We start from the raw sequence: 20,543 nt of genomic DNA, 5'->3' as shown, positions 1-20,543 counted from the left end.
GATAGATACTGAATTAGCTGCCGAAAGAGCTATGACTCTTCAGAAGCACCTTGCCTTAGACATTCTTTTAGCAAAGGATTGCGGAGTTTGCAAAATGCGTAATTCTAGGCATTGCTGTTCATTAATTTCTGACAATAGTAAAGAAATTAGAAGCTTACTACTAATCTGACTAATGAGAGTGATGATTTAACAGAATTAAAGGAACAAGGTGTTTAGGAGAAAGGTGGCAAAGGATGTATTGAAGGGAAATTGGCTCAGCAACATTGAGAAAGGGATCTTATTGAAAATAATACAAGGGATTTTGATTATTCTGACATATAATTGGAGCATGGGGAATATGTAAATTGTGTAAAAAGAAGACAAATAATAATCAGAGGAGGGAAGAAAAGGAAAGAGAAAAATAGTTTAGGGAGAATTCAAAAAGGGAACAAAAGTTTGAAGGGATTGAAATGATAGAAATTTGTGAGTGAAGGTTTATTACAATGACATATTTAGTCATCAGAGGAGGTATTGTTAACGCTGATTTTGTTAATGAAATTATTAATTAATATTCATGTATTCTGAGTGTTGAATTTACATAAAAAATGAAATAATATAAAGAAAATAATGCACGCATTTGAAGGTGTGACCACGTGAGTGGCTGCCAATGTTCATGAAGTGTACCTATTAATGGCTTATTAATATGAAATGTTGAGCTTATGTTTGATTAATGTAGTAATATATCATATTAAGGGTTATGTATTAGCTTTGTTAATTGTAGGCCTTAACTTAGTGGAGGTCTTGGCCTAGTTGCACGGCCTCATGTCAAGCTGCATTTCTTCATCGACTTATAAAATGGCTGTTTTAAGAATTCAATTGTGATTTTCCACTGTACTGCCCATGTGCTTGTAGCTAAAAGTCTTTTTCATGAGAACTGCTTGCTAGAAGATGCTGTACTGGCTAATGCAACATTGTTAATGTAATGTGTGTGAGACTGACTTTCTCAGGAGAATGCAACAGAGATTCTGACTGGAGTGTAAGCTGCAACAATACTGTTGCCTGACGAGCCGGATGATGAAAACAGTACGAAAGGAGCCAATCATCGACATGTGAACCATGTACTAGTAGAAATGTAGATATAAAGTTTTAGTTTTGGACAAGGTGTAAACATGCAAGCCCTTGACCAATAGCGACTTGGGAAATAGTTTTAGGAAATCTAACTTACCCAGACTGCACAGAGCGAAGATACCACCATTATTTTCTTGACCGTCTTGAAAAGAGACGTGCTTAACTTTATTGCTTAAAAGACTTTGCATTTTCTGAACTTTGATGCTGAAACCTGATGCCTTGCTGACCAGACTGATGCCCTGATGACCAAGACTGTCACTGATTGCTGATCCAAACTGAGGATAGGTATTTTGGCTATGATATTGTTTGCTATATCTATTTGCTTTGGTTTCTAGGGTACCAACTTCTATTTTGATCAAGCCATAGATGCTTTTCTAAATTTGATTTGGCTAAATTGTTTTGCATGACGCCCAAACATACTAATTCCAATCTGATGTTAGTTGGGGAACTCACTGATGAAGTTCGCTATATGTAATAACAGCTGATGTCTTTTCTTTGCTGCATCTAAATGTATGTAATACCATTTGCGCAGTTGTTCTTGTTATTAATTTGCACTGTTAGTTTAGAATGTGTAGTACCTCAAGCTTTGATTAGATTGCAGTTTTTTTGCCGCTTCGGTGTTGTTTCTGTACGTATATCAATTGATTTTGAGATTAACCTATATCACATCAGCATTGTTAATATAGGGAAATCAATATTCTAACTTTTACACAAAGTTATGGGTATTCATGACTGCAAGATCATGGTGAGTGACAATTGCTGAATCCAGGTGATCATTAATGTTATTGATTGTTATTGATTAGCATGTAAGGGAAATATGGTGGGAACATCTTAAGCTAAGCTTAGTCAAAAGGTTCATCGACCTATTCACGTCCCCTTGTCAGTTTACTTACTAAGGTAAGACGCTTTAACAGGACCTAAGACCTGGAAGTGCCGATAATTTACTTAAATATACTCAATAGGGCATTGAAAATATATTTCAGTGAGATTATTTTTTTCGAAAGAAAAGCCCTTGGTAATTTTTCATTAGCAAACACTCTCTTTTAGCAAACACCTTTCATCATTTGACTAACATTTAATTTTAATAAACACAGTAATGGAGTTCCAAACTGAAATTTCCTCCAGGTGCAATGTTAACAAAAACACAAAAGAGGATTACTTGTACTAGTTTGATCATCTGAGTCTCACGCGGTTCTTAGATCATGAGGCATGGCTGGAGGGTTTACTCGCTAATGCTGCAAAATGAGTAAAACTGGAAATTAATGTGCATTCACGAGAAGAATTTACAACTATTCGAATCGGCTGAATATATGAATAGGAAACTCTCTCAATTACACCTAAAGGACATTTGCTGTCACTGATGACTGATGCATAAGCTGAGAGTGCCTTAAGCATCCGTAGCCAGGGGTACTTACATCGTCTTGTTCTGCCTCCCAAAATGCAGGCTTGTTTTCACTTTATTAAGCAATCTGTCTGAACTTTCAATGTCAGAGATGGCGTCTTATATGTACCAATGGAACAGTTAACTTGTTACACACCAGCAATTCTTGTCATGTCAAGTCTCTTTTGAACTCCTAAAATGGTTAAATGACACTACATCGAGGACAGTAATCTTGACCGACAACTATATTGCACTATATTATTTATCTATTATGCTTACCTATTAGTGCCTTGGTGTGATCATATGGTGGATAGGATATAATTTTCATCTGATATTATGCATGTGATATGATGGATGTGTAACCCTATAATTTGTTGCTTTTCTCATGTGGCCTTTGGCTCACATCTGGGAGAAAGCAGATGAGACAGTTCACCTACTCTTTTCTACTTTTAAAACCGATCCCCTCTAATTATTGTTTTACCCCATGAAAAATATAGTTCGACTGTCAAAGTCTAAACTCACAATTCTCCTTCCGGACTTCAACACAAAAGCCACTTGGATTAAGGGAATTCTGTGAACCAGACTTGAAATAACTGAGCAAGGTCTACCTCCTCCTTATTAATTGCCAGGATGAACATTTGCATATTACATGTTCTTAATTTATTCTCATTCTTTTTCATTCATCTGTATAACAGGAGCTAGTTATTGACAAATAATTAAATTCTAATTCTAAATTACCTGCTGTTTATAAATGATCCTCTAAGGTATGGTCTCCCAAATATTCCTTTAGCCTCTCCCCGCTCTTGAACTTCTACGCTGAATGTGTTCATTGGTCAAATTCCAATTTCAGTTGTGTAATGTGGCATTCTACGCAACTTCCAAATTGAAAATCTTAGATGGAGTTTCTGTGGCATTAGCCTATCCCATCTTTTTCAACGAAAGCTTTCCTATAATGGATAAAGTAACTGTCATTCTGTAGGAGTTCACTTGACTGAAGCACTATTTCTGGTAGACATAGGCCGGCATTTGTGAGCAAGCATCAATTATGAGAGGCCAGGAAAACAGTGAATTTCAGCATCTGGAGTCCCTTTTTCGGCTCCTTTGCGGGTCTCCTCTCTACAGAATTGGGCTCAATCTAACCCTTTTTATACATGCGCTGCTGCTGGTAACCAAGACTGTAGGGAGATACGTATTAGTTGTGCAACCTCATAACATAAGAGGATGTTGACTTTGTCGCCAACCCATCTGGTAGTGTTCCAGGCTTTGACTGGGGCTTTCTTTTTGCAACATATATGGCTGCAGGGTTTCCCATTTTCTCATGCCCCACTTAGCTTCTTTGCATATGATATATTATCGCGAGCCTGGTTGTCAAACCGTCTCCACTTGCATTAGTGAAGCTGCTGGCTGTACAATTTTCGACAGCCGGGTTCCCTCTCCTGATGGAGTTTACGCCTTATTGGGGCATGCCTGAGTCTAGTTGTTGCACTTCCACACTTCTATGTATTTTTATCAAGTGAAGATGCCATTAGGCTTGCATGATAGAGTGGTCTTCCAGAGAGACCCCTCTCCACCATCGCTCCCTAGTTGTCATAGAACATCCTTCCCCGCTGACCTCAGACATGTCATTCTTCTCAATGGTGCCCAATGACCTGAACACGTGACTGTTGCATGTCTACAAAACACACTTTCTTGTGGTGTTAATTGGAGAATGCCATTGAGAGTGAGGAGACAGAGACATAAAGGGCATGCTAGAATCCAGCCTGCTGTATCCCGGTAAATACAACTTTTGATTAATGCACTCTTGCTAGTTTCAGATCCAGGGTGTAGATGTACAAACAATATTTACAATTGTACAAATGCGCACAAGAACTCTTCATATTTTCCTGTTATAATGATATTCCTGCATACAGCATTGACTGAAAGGTTTCACTTTAGAATCAGTGGACGATGAAGATCTGAGAAAGGGAAACCGTAGGCATGTAAGATGTCCGGAAAGAGTTAAAATTCACAGGTGGATTGGTCAAGCAGAAGGGGAAACAGATATTGGTACCAGGGGAGGAAACAATCCGTTATGGAGTACATTGTACTCTCTAAGGGTAGTCCTAAGTGACTATCATTACGATATACCCTTACAGGGTATGCTGATTAAACCAGCATCAGTTTATAGGGACAGTGCTTTAAGAAGAGACAAGGCAGAGAGAAAGTTTGGATTTATCAACAAGTGTCTGTCTGTTTCAGGAGGATGTGGGAAAGAAATGCTTGCCATAAGAGATACAAAAAGCATGTTATCCATTATATGTCAAAGTTTTATTATCATTCAGTCATCGGATCTTCGCAATGTCATGGCTAAGGATTTATGTCAAACTTTAAGTAAGTTCACTGACCATATAAATGAATTAGATTTACACTGATTTATGAAAAGCACAACAGCTTTAAAAGTTAATTCCTGCAGTCTTAGGCACTTAGCCTACACAGTTTGAAAGTATGACTTCTTTGTAAAGTGCTGGGACTTCTCGGGGTGATACATGCGTCTGCCATGTGCTTAGATTAAGAGCTACTGGGAGGACCATGGCAAGTGAAATTTATGGTATCCTGGGCACGTTACTATCGAGAAGATAGAAACACCACTCACTTCTTCTGCCTGGCAAATCTTAATTTAAAATTTCTAACAAGATAAAGTGTCAGAGTTAGTGGCCAAATGTTAGTAGGAATTAATTCCCATGAGACTTTCGCTAATCTACCAGCACCTTCATGAATGGAACTTTACGTGTCCAGCATATGATTCCTAGAAATCAACTATTTACCTGACTGGAATAGTTATAGATTGGACAGTATGATGCCCAGTTGAGACTAGTGAGCTGCACTTGTGCATACAGCAGAGAACCCATTATAAATTCAGTGTTCACACATATACTCATCAGGAAACAGAAAACACCATAGACCTTTGACTATTCAGCAGAAAATGCAAAGTCCCCTTTAGAATCTACAAACAACGCAGATACCTGCAAGCCATTTAGCTTCTGTGTATTATACTGAATGTTTTTGTTGCATTCTTAATTGCAATCATGCTGGTGCTTTAGTCTGTGCTTATTGATGTAGCAGTGAATGCAAAAACAAGCGTCAATGTAAGATTTCTGTGATGGTGAGGATAGCAGGGTGGTAATCGCAATCACTAGTATGCCACGCAGTACTATCGTGAGCATCCCCAGTCACTGAGCTGGTGTCTGAAATGCTGAGAATGAATATGGATGTAATAGATTGTTGGGAGGGAGAGGGATTTGTGTGCGTGTGTGGTTCTGTGTGTGTGAGAGTGTGTATGTATGTGTGTACCTGACACATATAAGGCCATGGCATACAAATAAAGAACACCCTTAATTCCAGGACTAGCTCTCTACTTACCTTTGAAGAACCTTCCTCAAGACATAACACCAACAGCTTTAGCAGGGAATATTTGTAGAGAATGCTTATGTGGACATAGTGGCAGCACTTTAGGCGTTTCAACTTGGAACATGGCTAGATTGCCCCCCCCTGAAAGACTTCTTAAAACCAGCCTTGTGGACTCTCTGTCCTAGGACTCATCAGGTGTGAGTCCTCAAGCTAGTGTCAGCAGGACCACATTTTGTTTGCAAAATATGAACTTGTAGCAGTAAACTTCAAACGTTGTGAAGGAATCTTCCAAACAGCAAAAAACTGTAAGTGCCAATGTGGCTACTGGCAGAAAGGGGGATCTGGTAATGACTGAAAAGTAACGCATGCCTTTCCTTCCTGGCATGGTCACCTGATAGGGTAGCCAATCTAAAGCCTGTAAGGAGTGTTTAGAAGTCAGAGTAAGAGAGGTTAGATTGTTGCTGGTCTAGGCATTGAAAACAAAGTTGAGATAGATAATAGGAATTCATAGCTGACATGAGCCTAATCTTGAGCCATTTGGAGGAGGGCCAAAACCAAAGGGCTTAGAAACCAGTAGAAGCGAAATGAATGAATCAGAAATCTAAAATATGCTACGAATATGCGTCGTAGAACTGTAAATCGAAGCTACAAAGAGCGACAATATTCGGAATACAAGGAGCGCTATGGTATGTATTGGTGCACAATGTCTGAGCTTTAGAAACAGAGGCCGCACTGGAGCAGTGGGAGCAGGGCAGTAAGACATGACCGCACTTTAGCATATGGGAAGAGAAAGTGCCAGGCACCGCAGGGAGGCGGCAGTGAGCAGATGGGACTTCTAGGCGCCTTACTCGCTTCTTGCATCTGTTTCTGTCATGAACACAAACGTGCTTGTTTCACTCATTCTGTGCTGGGCGCATGACAACAGTATGCTTTAAGGTCAGTGAGAAACGTTTTATTTCCCTATTTTGAGAAACATATGTTGATTGAGGCATAGAGCACGTTACTGGTAGTTGGTTTATACCTGTTTACCGTGTACAGTCTGTAGTTGTGGTGAGTTGGTGTATGACGTAGAATCTGAACCGGACTCGTGTTTTTTTTTCAGTTGAAAATCACCCGTCCGACTCCGTGAACAGCTTTTAGTCTGGACTATGCCTCCGAGAACCCGATGGTTGATTTGTAGTGTGTCGTTTAGTTACCGAGGCACCGTATAAGTGCTGTGCGTCCCAGGCTGGTCATTGTTTTCTTTACATCCTACTGGCGCCTAACAACAACCATATGAAACACTTGCCGACATAAATCAAAACGTTTATGATCGTGTTATTATAGCACTGCATCGTTTATTGACTTAATATCCGTGATAAAGTAGAGAGTTAGCATCACCGAAATAACGAATATATTTACGATTATTCTAAGCACATAACCCGACAAAAAACAAGCACTGCCGAAGACAGTAGGGCCCATATTTATACTTTTTGACGCTAAACTGCGCTAACGCAGTTTAGCGTCAAAAAATTTAGCGCCGTCTAACGCCATTCTGAAGCGCCATGCGGGCGCCGTATTTATGGAATGGCGTTAGCCGGCGCTAGCAGACCGGCGCTGCCTGGTGTGCGTGGAAAAAAACCACGTAGACCAGGCAGCGCCGGCGTGGGGGAAAATGGCGTTAGGGCGTCTTAAAATGGGGCAAGTCAGGTTGAGGCAAAAAAATCGCCTCAACCCGATTTGCGCCATTTTTTTCGACGCCCAGACGCCATTTAAATGACTCCTGTCTTAGTAAAGACAGGAGTCATGCCCCCTTGCCCAATGGCCATGCCCAGGGGACTTATGTCCCCTGGGCATGGTCATTGGGCATAGTGGCATGTAGGGGGGCACAAATAAGGCCCCCCTATGCCACCAAAAAAAATTAAAAATATAAAAAATAATACTTACCTGAACTTACCTGAATGTCCCTGGGGTGGGTCCCTCCATCCTTGGGTGTCCTCCTGGGGTGGGCAGGGGTGGCAGGGGGGGTCCCTGGGGGCAGGGGAGGGCACCTGTGGGCTCATTTTGAGCCCACAGGCCCCTTAACGCCTACCCTGACCCAGGCGTTAAATAGTGGCGCAAATGCGGGGTTTTTTGACCCGCCAACTCCCGGGCGTGATTTTTGCCCGGGAGTATAAATACGACGCATTTGCGTCGCCGTCATTTTTTTAGACGGGAACGCCTTCCTTGCATCTCATTAACGCAAGGAAGGCGTTCACGCCAAAAAATGACGCTATTTGCCCATACTTTGGCGCTAGACGCGTCTAACGCCAAAGTATAAATATGGCGTTAGTTTTGCGCCGAATTTGCGTCGAAAAAAACGACGCTAATTTGGCGCAAACGGAGTATAAATACGGGCCTAGGTCTGACCTTATGTGCTAACGTAGCCAAACGTGATTTGTGCATCCCAGTGTTTACATGTGTTTAGTCACTAAAACCAGACCTATTGGCTTTGCTACAGCTTGTTCTTTCTGCAGGACCGACAAAGGCAGACAGATGATTAAAAAACCAGTCCAGTTCTGAACATGTGCTATGTTAGGTCCCTGGTCTGAAGTTAGAGTTTGGGTTGGACAAACGTAAATATTTCTAGGTAGAGTCAAGTCTATTTTTTTTAAATAGTAATAAAAATACTAATCTTTAGTGCTTGATTTAATACAGTACACAATAAAATACTAGAAAAGAGAAGGAGACACAATTGTACTAAGCGGACATAGGTCCTGGGTTTTAGCAAGGCATGGTCATGCCCGAAAAGAATGATGTGAGTGGAGTACTGGAGAAGTAAAAATGTCTGGGGTGGCGTGCAATCGCATCGAAATCAATAAGTGGACGGTAAAAGTATCATGTTTAAAATTCATTCAGTTGAAAAAACACAGATGAAGCCTGAATTCGAAGACGTGCCAGTGTCGCAGAGTGGGCATGTGAAAGCAATAGCCAATTGTTGGTGCAACACATTCAAAGTGGGCAGAGAAAAGCAGTAGGTAACAGTCAACAGAGGGCTCACCCCATATTGTCACCCGGGCCCTTCCGCCTCCTAAGCCTGGCTTCATTTTTTCTTAAATCTGGAAAAAAATTGGACCAGAGTGCTAATCAACCTTGTGTCCAATGGCTCAAAACAGGCCATCACTGACTCCCTACAGGACCTGGTACCACATGAGTTCAAGGGTCGCCGAAGGAGCCTGCACTGAACCCCGATTAGGGAGGGACACAGACAAAGTATGTGAACTATATCTTCCTGACTCTGGAGGCATAGCTAACAGGACTCGCGCTCCCCTGATCTTTTCTATGCAGGCAGGTGGTTTAAGATTGGCAGTAGAACCAACCTATATTTCATGAACTGGGCCTTGGTCCAATCGTCAATGTGTGATCATTTAAGGTAGATGACCACACTACTTTGGGTCCTTTGTGGTGTTCTAAGCAATAGCCTGGAGTCTCAGACCTATTTGGCACTGCTCTGGAGTCTCTCGAAGCCCCTTAGTAGTGGTATTGTGCACTTATGATGTTAAGCAAAAATTCATACGATTATACAAATGGAAATAGTTTGGTGTGCAGTGCTTTGAATGAATACTGCCCGTATCTGTGAACATTTACAATATAGGTAGTACACTACCCTGTAGTACTAGTCTCAAAACGCAATACACCAATGAGGCTTGGGAAGTAATAAACCAAGTTAAACCCTTGTTTTTAATGATCACAAAAGCTAAACATGTTCCAAAGAATAAGCAGTCCAAATGTTGTTTCATACTTGAGCTTGTGTTGTACATCCATCAATTAGAGTATCACATGAAGTATGGAAAATTTCAAGTTGCAACCCAATGCATTTCGGGTGTCAACCCTTCAGCAGGGGTAATTGTGAAAAAATACGATAATCTGAAGTCAGGTGCAAACCAGTCCTCAGTTACAGTCAAAAACACATAGCAGAGACAAACAAACTGATCCAAATAAATTGCCTTAAAAGCACTTGAAAAGTGAATTGTGTGTCTCACCTAAGCATGCTCAGACTATCATGGGTGTCCCATTCCATGCAAACAGCCAAAACATGTGTCATCATGCTGAAAAAGCACCATCCTATACCCCCAAAGTTTCCAAAGTGCTGTGTGGTTTATGTTTAAATAACACATGAAAAAACAAACCAAGATAATGCATGCAAAAATTATTCAAAGACCCAAAATGTGCATTGGAATATAGATACGATCACCTAGAGTGTCTATGGTATGCTGTGTAACCTATTATCATACCAGACTGCTGGAAACACATTAAATAATAGAAGGTCGTGTCTCCCTTTGACATACAGCAACCAAATAACACAGAGTTAGAGTGCAAAGATAAAACAAACCTTGTTCACCGAAACGTGTTGTGTAAAGTTCATAACATGCCGTGGTGACTACAGTGCACAAAGGCAGTACCTGCAAAAAGGAGGAAAACACCACTTTTTATATAGGAAACCAAATACCTTGAATCCAAGTGGTGGGTTCAGGTTTAAAGAAAAACACTGTGACTAAATACCTACACCATAACTATAAAGAAAGAGAACCAGGGGCATACCGCCCACAAACAAGAACCGTAACAACCAACAGCATGGCATACCTGAAGTGAATGATCTCCGTGCTCACTGAAGTGAGTTGTGTAAAGTTCATAACATGCAGTGGCGACTATCGTGCAACCAGGCAGTACCTGCGAAAAGGAGGAAAACTTCCCTTTTAAAATAAGACAACAAATACTTTGAATCCAAGTGGTAGGTCTAACGAAAAACACTGTGAATAAATACTGACACCATAAATATAAAGAAAGAGGGCCAGGGCCTGCCGCCCACAAACAAGAACGGTAACAACCAACACCATGGCATACCTGAAGAGAATGATCTCCTGCTGCAAGCTCATCTGGTCGAACCTCCCCATGTCAGCGTGGATGCTGAGTGAAGCTCAACTTTTAACCCAACCACTTGACTATAATCATAGTAATGCCCAACTATCGTTTACCTTTTTGAAGATTGAATCCTGAAAAAAAGACTGTTATCACCCTTAATAATGTATTACACATTTGTCAGCATTACGTGTATTTATAATATCTGTTTGTTATCATTTGTCAGCAAACACGGTTTGTTTTATCTTTGCAGTGTAACTCCGTCTGTTATTCGGTTGCTGTATGTCAAAGGGAGACGGGGCCTTCTATTATTGAATGCGTTTCCCGCAGTCTGGTATGTTAAAAGATTACACAGTGTACCATGGACACTCGAGGTGATCGCATCTATATTCCAATGTACATTTTGGGCCTTTGAATATTTTGTTTCATGTATTCTCTTGGTTTGTTAATTCATGCATTATTTAAACATGGTCAACACAGCACTTTAATAACTTGAGGGTATAGGAGGTGCTATTTTAGCATGGTGACATGAGTTTTGGCTGTTTGCATGGATCGGGACAACCAGGACAGTCTGAGCATGCTTAGGCGACACAAACAATTTGCTTTTCAGGTGCTTTTCAGGCATTTTGTTTGGATTGGATTGTTTGTCTCTGTTATTTGTTTTTGACTGTAACTGAGGACTGGTTTGCACCTGACTTCAGGTTATCATATTTTTTCACAATTACCCTTGTTGAAAGGTTGATAAACCAAAATGCATTGGGTTGCAGCTTGAGATTTTCCATATCTCATGTGATACCCTAATTGATGGTTGTACAAACACAAGCTCGAGTGTGAAGCAACATTTGGACTGTGTATTCTTTGGAATCATGTTTTGTTTGTGTAATAATTAAAAACAAGTGTTTAAACATATGAAAAATTGTGAGCATTGGTAAACAGGTTTAACTTAGTTTATCACTTAATAAGCCCCTTAGTAGTGCTATTTGTATTTTCAAAAGGTGATTTGACCAAAAACCTTGCTCCAGGCATGTTCAGACTTCTTCCACTACGCATCACCTGAGTTTTACAATTAAGGTCTGTTCCTTCTTTGAAATTTACAGTGAAGTTTCTTAGACATTTTAGAGAAAATCCCTGTAATTTGATCCTCCCATGCAATGATTATTTCCATTAGGGAATGTAGATGAACGCTTATGATTCTCAAAACGTGGACATACACTGGTAAAAAAGATTTACTAACATACACTTCTATGTATGAGAAAAAAATCTTCCAGGGGATTGGAGAGAGTATTCCAGGACAGGGATTGCCTGCAGTCTGTGCACACTCGCACAGTTATACATTTGTGAATATTTGCAAACCTTTCCACAATCTGTACACAGAGGTTTAGTCTATTAGGGACAGAGTAAATCCTTTTCCAGGATGGGAATGACTGACCTCCGTAATTGGTGGGGGTGTAGGTAAAAGGGTTCTTAAAGGAGAATATATTTTATCCAACAAGAGTTTTATTAAACAGTTTTAAAATGCAATTGCTCAAGTGTGATGTATTTATGCATGGAAATAAATTAATGGAGTACATTCCCAATACTCTTGTGAATTGGGCCCTATGTATCATTGTTAGAAATAGGGTTTCTAGTTGGCAGTCAGTTTACACTCTGTCCGAGTATGGACCCTCACTCTAGTCAGGGTAAGTAGACACACAGCTCAGGTAACCCCTGCTCATCCCCGTGGTAGCTTGGCACAAGCAGTCAGGCTTATCTTAGAGGCAATGTGTAAATAATTTGTACAAAACACACACAGTAACACAGTGAAACCACCACAAAAGGACCTCACACCAGTTTAGAAAAATAGCCAAAATGTATCTATATTAAACAAGACCAAAATGACAAAAAGTCAACAAACAAAAGCAAAGATATGAATTTTTAAAATAAAAAGAGTCTCAATCCATAGAAATCAATGGATACGTTGTTTTAGCACAAAGTACCTGATATGAGTCAAAATTAAAGCCACAAGAGCGATGGTGCATCAGAAAAGCAAGCAAAGCGTAAATTCATTACTCACAAATGAGGCTGTGCATCAATTCTTTTCTCACAAGGGAGATTGTACATCGATTCTGGGGATGCAGCCTAGGGTCTGTGTGGGGATGTTGAAGACTGACAGGATCCGAGCATGGAAACCTCCGACGCACTGTGCAAAGAGTCCGCAGTGAGAACAGGCGCTGCGTCATTTTTCCATCCGTGAGGCAGGCGTTGCATTGAATTTTCAGCCAAGGGACAGACTGTGCGTTGATTTGTCTGACACGCACTCAGCTGTGCATGGATATTCCCCTGTAGGTTACCAGCTTCCACTTCTAAGGGCCCAGGGACTGGATTTGGCACCACTTAGCAAGTCAGGACTCCCAGCAGAAGAGCCCAGGCACTGGCAGATGAAGTCTTTGATGTCCATGAGACTTCATAACTGGGGGCAAGCTCAGTCCAAGCCCTCGAGAAACTTCAAAAGCAAGATTCAGAAAGCAAGTCCAGTTCTTTCCCTCTTCAGGCAGAAGCAGCATCAGCAGGCCAGCACAGCAAAGCAACAGGCAGAGTGGTAGATCCTCTCAAGCATCAAGTTATTTTCCTTAGCAGAGGTTCCTCTTGATCCAGAAGTAATCTGAAAGTCTGGTGTTTTGGGTCTACTACTTGTACTCGTAGGCAGACTTCAAAGGAAAGTCTCTGTTGTTCACAAGATACTGCCTTGCCCAGGCCTGGCCCCAGACACATTCCAGAGGATAGAAGTCTGCATTGTGTGAGGACAGGCACAGCCCTTTCGGTTGTGTCAGCTCATCCCTCCCCACTCAAGCCCAGGAGACTCATGAGGATATGCAGGAGACTCCCCAGCTCCCTTTGTGTCACTGTCTAGTAGGAATTCACGATGCATTCAGACTGATGTTAAGCAATGTTAAAAAGATTTTGCTGGATTAACATCGGTCTGAATGCATCGTGAGCATGCAAAAGGACAAGCAGTTATAGTGATTTATACTTCAGTGCAGCAAGTCGAGGAGTGTTTTTTCCTCTACTCGAATCGAGAGACCCCTGCTTTGGTGGTAAACTATTCACTAGATGGCAGTTCCAACTGATCAGTTGTGCTTTGGTGTTCTGTGTCCTGACAAGATCCCTTGAATCCACTGGGTTCGAAACGCGTCAACACTAGGGAGAAGTGGTGAGCACTATTAAAGAAGATTAGGCCTTCGGTGAGCATCCAAAGTATTGTCTTGTAATGCACATCACTCCTGTTTGAGCTACCACAAAGGCTTATAATTAGCAGCTCTGCGCTTTTCTGCTCTTTACAGAGGAGCCTTAAAATTTTGCAAATTACTTAGGCTCCTAGTTCCCTCTTTTTCAAATTGGTGCAGAACCTGAATTTTAATTAGATTTTTCAATGTGATGCGTTATTGTTTTTTCTTGAATTTGTATTATTGTCAAATGTTTTGCTGTAAGCAATGTTTGTGCCAGGCCATTTTTTATATTAGGTAATTGCTCTCTTCTGTATTTGTTTTTTTTGCGTGCAATAAATGTTTTTGAATTAAAATTATTTTTCTGGATAAATGTTAGGAATTGATGCTAGGGAGAGATAATTGGTTTTGCTTTCTCATTGTGAATAATAACTTTTTCCAAGGAAACTACAGTGTTGGCTCTTATTTCTTTTGTGTAGTTTGATTGGCCTAGTCTCGCTGTTTTAGAGGCAATACCCCTTTTCTACTGCACTTTTTAAAAGTGGCATTTTCAAACAGACAATCTAAAAACCAACTCTACGAAAAGATGTATTTTTAAATTGTGAGTTCGGAGGCCCCAAACTCCAATCCCTACCTACTCCCAATGGGAAACTGCACTTAAAAGGCATTTAAAGGCAGTCCCCATGTTAACCTGTATGAGAGATAGGCCTTGCAATAGTGAAATCTGACTTTGGCAGTATTTCACTATCAGGACATGTAGAACACATCAGTCGGTACATGCCCTACCTTTTAAATACACTACACCCTGCCCACGGGGCTACCTAGGGCCTATCTTATGGGTGACTTACATGTAGTAAAAGAAAAGGTTTGGGCCTGGCAAGTGGTTGCACTGGCCAGGTCGAATAGGCAGTTTAAAACTGCACACACAGACACTGCAATGACAGGTCTGAGACATGTTTATAGGGCTACTCATGTGGGTGGCACAATCAGTGCTGTAGGCCCACTAGTAGCATTTGATTTACAGGCCCTGGGCACCTCTAGTGCACTTTTGCTAGGGACGTACTAGTAAATCAAATATGCCAGTCATAAACAACTAATCACCAATACAATTTAGACAAGTGCCCAGAGTATCAAAACCAGCAAAAACAATTTACAGCACATGATCCACAGGGGGTCAGACGCAAAAAGTACAGAGAAACCAATCTAAGAGCTGGCAGGTCTAACAATCATAATGGATGAATAAAACAATGAATGAAGGATAACACATTAACACAAAATGCAAACTTTTATAAGTTTCTGAGACATGGGACAAATGTCTCAACAATATTCTGAATGTAAACTTCATAGCCATAAATACATAAAAGGGATAAGGCAAATTACATCAGAGCTTTGTGGCCTTTTTTGCTCTCAGAGACCAGTAATATTCTAAATGCTCTGGTGTATGTCACCCAGGTACAAGTAAGGAGCCACGCTGTGGGAAATTGAGATATCAGTTGTGTGGCCTTCACAAGTAATAGGTCCTCAATTTCCCTTAGTGGGAACCAACACTATATTGTAGCGCTTGACTGTCTCAGGGTAGTGAAGCAGAACAGTCCAAGGCTTACTCAGGGGATGTGGTGGTGGCTAGCAATCCCTGTTCAGTGACACACAATAGTATCACTCAATAAATGATTGCCCAGTCAGTGCTTTTTCTTTAGAAAAAAGAAAAGCACCTTTGTTACCCACTCACTACTAACAATGTGCATAGTTTGGTCACTAAGATTGGGGGGTAGGTGTGAGCTTTAGATTTTCCAACAATCATGCTGGAATTTAATGTTGAAATTTATTACATGAGAGGTACAGTATGAGGGGAGTTTCTGGAGCAGTGGAAGGGGAAAGTAGTGCAGATTGGTAGGGCTACTTAAAACTCATCATTTTGTAAAATAGCAAACATGTTTAAGTCCTCAAAATCTGAGACAAGCGTGTGTGTGTGCTTTTGTCTGTGTGTTTGTAAAAATCCCTGATGAAATCCAACAGTCACCTCATAATCACCGACTGATAGCACCCAACTAATTTTTAAACAATACATTTATTAGGGTGGTGTAACACCTCAACTCCACCGTCTCCCCCCGAAGCTACACCTCTGACTACTTAATACTATGCAGTACTTTAGATTGCTCTTTTGGTGATGGTTCAAGTATTTTTTCTCAAGACCCACTGTGGATTTCAGGAATTGCTTCCAGTGTATAATTCAGCAGCATTAATCCAATAGGTAAATGTGATGATCTCTACGAGAAAGTCATTCTATTCCTTTCTGTATATTGATAAATTGATCTATGAACTGGGTTGAATTAGAATATCCATTAGCGTTCTGCCTGGTAGAGTTACCGGATGTTACATGGGAACGTATATCTCACGTTTCATATGCTTGTCCATTGATCATCATCCTGGTCATGGTTATGCCCAATAAAATGAGGTGCAGGGGGAAGTGTTTCCATTTCTTTTTTAAAGTAACTGCAAAATGTGCTCATTTGGGCTAGTAGCTAAGGGTCTGAGTTAAAGTCTGGTTCATGGGTTACTTTCCCAAAATAGTGTTGCCTATCCCGTTTGCCTTATAACAAGTGCATTATGTTCTACGACACCTATAATAATGTGGATGGGATATCCATCACATTTGTGATGAGTACCTGTCCACAAAACTCTAAATCAGGCCATAATTAATTACCTTAAATCCCAAAGACATGGATTCTAATTTCAGTTTTGCAACTTGACAAAAATTGCCGAAACATACAGTTTATTTTGCTGGTGCTTAAACAATCAGGTGAAAATATGTATGCTTTTAAAAAAGCTGTGCAGTGGGGTCTGAATTACTTCCTATGCTCCTCCCCTCTCGAGCTAACGCTGTCCCCTCCACCCTAGCCCCACTAATAACATTCTGGGTTCTGTGGTCATGCAAAGCACTCCTTGGGGCTAGGTCTATGATATTTTAAAAGCCACAAATAAATAAGAATGCCCTTATTAATTATATGTATCCCTCTTGAAATCCTACCCCAATCACGTTTGAAAAGTAAAGAGTTGTGTTTTATTTTTGCTTTCCTGACTAGCTGCCCATACAGAGACATTCCCTTTGATTGCATGCTTGTGTTTAATGTACTCCTACAGGGATGTGTTACATGATGGGCTGAAGTTGCAAGTAGTAGCAATCATAACTTTTGGGCCAGGAGGTACTTAACCAGTCTGGCTAGTGTTATTTTGAAAAGCATTTTTTTATTTAAAAAGTAAGAACATCAAGAAAAGACCACAACACAATTAATTTGGGTCTATTTGAAGGTTATTGTAGGAAATTACCATATTTTGCATGATGCCCCCTTCTCTATTTTGCCCTATCTGTTTTGCTGGCTTTAGAACTCTGTACATTTTATTTCTGCTAACCACAAGTAAAGTGCATGTGCTCATCCTTAAAGATAGTTTAATTGGCTTATCCCTGATTGACACATTTAACTTGCCTGTAAGTTCCTAGTATAAGGCGTAAAAGTATCACTTGTGGACTGTAGCACTTTTTGTGCCATCCACGAGTATGACAAGAAAGTCCAGTTTAAAATAACCTCTTTTGACAGGTTATAAAGTCCCTTATAAATAGTATTAAGTCACCTGTATGTAAGCTTTGTAACCTACAAGGTGAGGTCCATTTTATTTAAAAGTGAGACATGTAGAAAATTAATGTTACCATGCCCCTACTGTGACAAAACCCAAAAGGCTAATTTCCCTTTGACGGGACTAACTCTCCTATGTAGAAAACCAAAGTATAGATTACAACTTAAATACAGTAACTTGGGAATAGAACCAGCTAGTAAAATAATAAACAACTATGTTTTATTGTTATTAAAATCCAATTCAATTGAGAAGTCAGTTTTTAAATAAATATTAGGAAAAGGTAAGTTTTAGAAAGTTACTTTTTCCCTGCCTGAAGCTCCTGGATGCTCATTTGCATTAGTTTTGCATTAGCGATCCAACAACAGCTCAGCCAGTTGTTAGCACTGAATAGGCGTAAAGGACATGTGGAGTGCTCCCAGGAGCACACAATAGGCTGATATAGATAAACAGATATGGCTCCTCTTAGTTCAAGATAATATGCAGGGTGAAGCTCAAGGTTTCCTTTTGACACCACAGCATCAAATCTTGCATGACTGTTCTGTTGAACCACAGGTAACCCTCGGTAAGCACTTGAATGGGACATAAAGGGAGAGAACAGGATGTCAGAATAGTTTTTCTTGTAGATCCCTTTCTGGTTGCTGAATGACTGTGCTTTTGTTCTACTAGCCTTGGAGCACAGGTTTAGTGTGGGAGAAGATGTTCGCCATCTTGGATTTGCCCTGACCCATTGCATTGTGGCCCAGTTTGCAGTAAAGCAAACAAGAAATACTGAAAATGGGGGGGTAGGGTTGGCCCCAGAAGCTTTTAGCCGATTGGTTAGGGTGCCACCCCACCCCCCAACTCACTAACTAGTGCCAGTGATAAACATGGCATCCCTAAGTAGTTAAGAATACTTTCTGGACATGTGGAAGATCAGAAGAGGACTAGCCTGCTGTTTGTGTCACGAGAGGAGCCTTGACCTGCTCCCTCTTGTACCAAGGACTAAGGAGGGGACTCCAAGAGATAGTTGACTGACCTCCTGTGTGGCTCCTGGGAGTCAACAAGCTGCAAGAGGCCTTTTCCTAGAAGTGTCCAGCTGACCAGTAGCAACTGGACCTGGACTGGACCTTGCCTTTGGCCTCTGCCTCACATCCTGTGATCCTTTAAGTCCCTCCACTGAAGTCCTGAAGGCCTTGCACTCCTGTAGTTGAATTTGGACCTAAAAGATTAAGGGCCTGATTTAAATATTGGTGGATAAGTTACTTTTTCACAACGTTGACAGATATCCCGTCCACCAAAATTTAAATCCCATTATGTCCTATGGGATATATGTTTTAGTGGAAGAGATATCCATCACCATTGTGACAGAGTAACTTGTCTGTCAATTTCTAAATCAGGCCCTAAGTCAGAAGGTAGAATTTTTAACCATCACAAGTTGGTGTATCTGAGCCCCGATCCTTTGCATTCACACCTAGGTCCTGGTCTACCTCAACCGTTGACTATCATTGGCACTTTGTGCTTTTTTACTTTTTTTAAAACTAAAATTCATATCTTTGATTTCCCCTACTGGATTTTTGTCATTTTGTTTATTAAATGTTTCTCCATTTCTCGATTCAGGTTTGAGATTTTTATTGCCTGGTGTTTCGACTTCGCTGGCAGGATAGGTATGGACAAATGCAGAAGGCTTCGAGCTGTGCATCTAGAACACCCAAGACGAGCTATTCACAAAATTATCTAATGTATTCCTCTTGGCAGTATGGCCAAGCTAAAGGCTTAACCCTTTGAATAGGTGCTGGGTGGCGCATGAAACACACATGCTCAGTAAAACAAAAAAACAGTTATTTAATTATTCTACAATTTCAAACAAGCTTCACTGATATCTATAGAAAACCATGGTCACTTCTATGTAAATGAAGGCTTTACAAGTTTAGGAAGTTAGGGAGCTGTCTAAAGCAACTCTTCTAGCAGGAACACTCTAACAATTCCAGTCACTAGTTCCACAACAGCAAACTTCCCAAACTCCAACAACAAAAAAACACTAATAATGCAGATATGTCAAGGAGTAGGCAAATTGACTCTTCTCACGAAGCAATCAACAATCCTTCGGGAACTCAGGCAAGTAAGCAAAGGGCAATTGGACTCGAAGTGAAGAGTTATTCAGTAAAGCGGTCTAAAAGTTTGCATTAAATACTGAATTCCTTAACCGAGTTGTTTGGCATTTCAAACCACTAAAATAACTAATGAGTGTTCCTTAAAACGCAAAACACTTCCCACTTTCATGGCATTTTAAGAAGAGTGAAATGCATTAGTATCATTCCGCTCACACGCAGTGTAATAACTGTCTACAGAACATTGTCTCTTTACTTCATCTTAATCTGCCTGAAAGTAATGTCATTTTCTGTCATCACTAGTCACCAATCATCTACCAACACCCAATCCCTTATGCAAAACAGCTTTTAACAAAGTGCCCATTTGCTGTGTTGTTACTCTGTTCAGCATTAATGGTACAATGTCTCCGTCTTTGACATTCATGCCGGTTATGCTGTTGTGAGCCCTCCTTCCTTCTGTGTTACCGCCTCCACCTTCCCACTCTGGCACAGTGTGGCATGCGTCACTCAGTAAAGCCAGCCCTGCCAATGTTTCCCAGGTCCATGCGTGATGTGATGCTCCAATCCAGTTTTTTGCTTTGAATTCTGTAAATGGTAGGCTTGTGTATTTCATTATAAAACAGGACTACAAGTCCCAGGTTTCAAAGAAAAAATTGGGGCTGGAACAGCAGCACATCACACATGGACCTGGGAAACTTGGCAGCTATGTAACGCCACAATAAATAAATAAATAAATAAAAGCCCTCTAAATTTGTGGGGATTCTCTTCACACTGTCAGAGTAGCCAGGATATGGGACTGCCTTCCTTGTCCCTCTCTCTTCTGAAATGCAGCCTCTTGGACGGCAGTCACCACAGGAATGAGCTTGC

At 40.8% G+C, this 20,543-nt stretch overlaps 1 protein-coding gene across 2 annotated transcripts in view; it reads left to right on the top strand.

The window, feature by feature from the left end:
* The window catches only part of VWC2L (von Willebrand factor C domain containing 2 like), a 445,621-nt gene that overhangs the window by 401,232 nt on the left and 23,846 nt on the right, over positions 1–20,543 (top strand). Inside the window, exon 4 of one of the 2 annotated variants that reach the window (XR_011201241.1) lies at positions 11,007–11,087. The exons of the other annotated variant lie outside the window; for it this stretch is intronic. The gene's annotated coding sequence lies outside the window, so the exon portion shown is untranslated. The remainder of the gene's footprint in view (positions 1–11,006; positions 11,088–20,543) is intronic. 2 annotated transcript variants of the gene reach the window in all.

Source organism: Pleurodeles waltl, chromosome 3_1, assembly GCF_031143425.1.
Source record: "Pleurodeles waltl isolate 20211129_DDA chromosome 3_1, aPleWal1.hap1.20221129, whole genome shotgun sequence".
In the NCBI taxonomy this organism is placed as follows: domain Eukaryota; kingdom Metazoa; phylum Chordata; class Amphibia; order Caudata; family Salamandridae; genus Pleurodeles; species Pleurodeles waltl.
The sequence above is the reverse complement of the archived record's forward strand: the minus strand, read 5'-3'. Positions and strand labels throughout refer to the sequence as shown.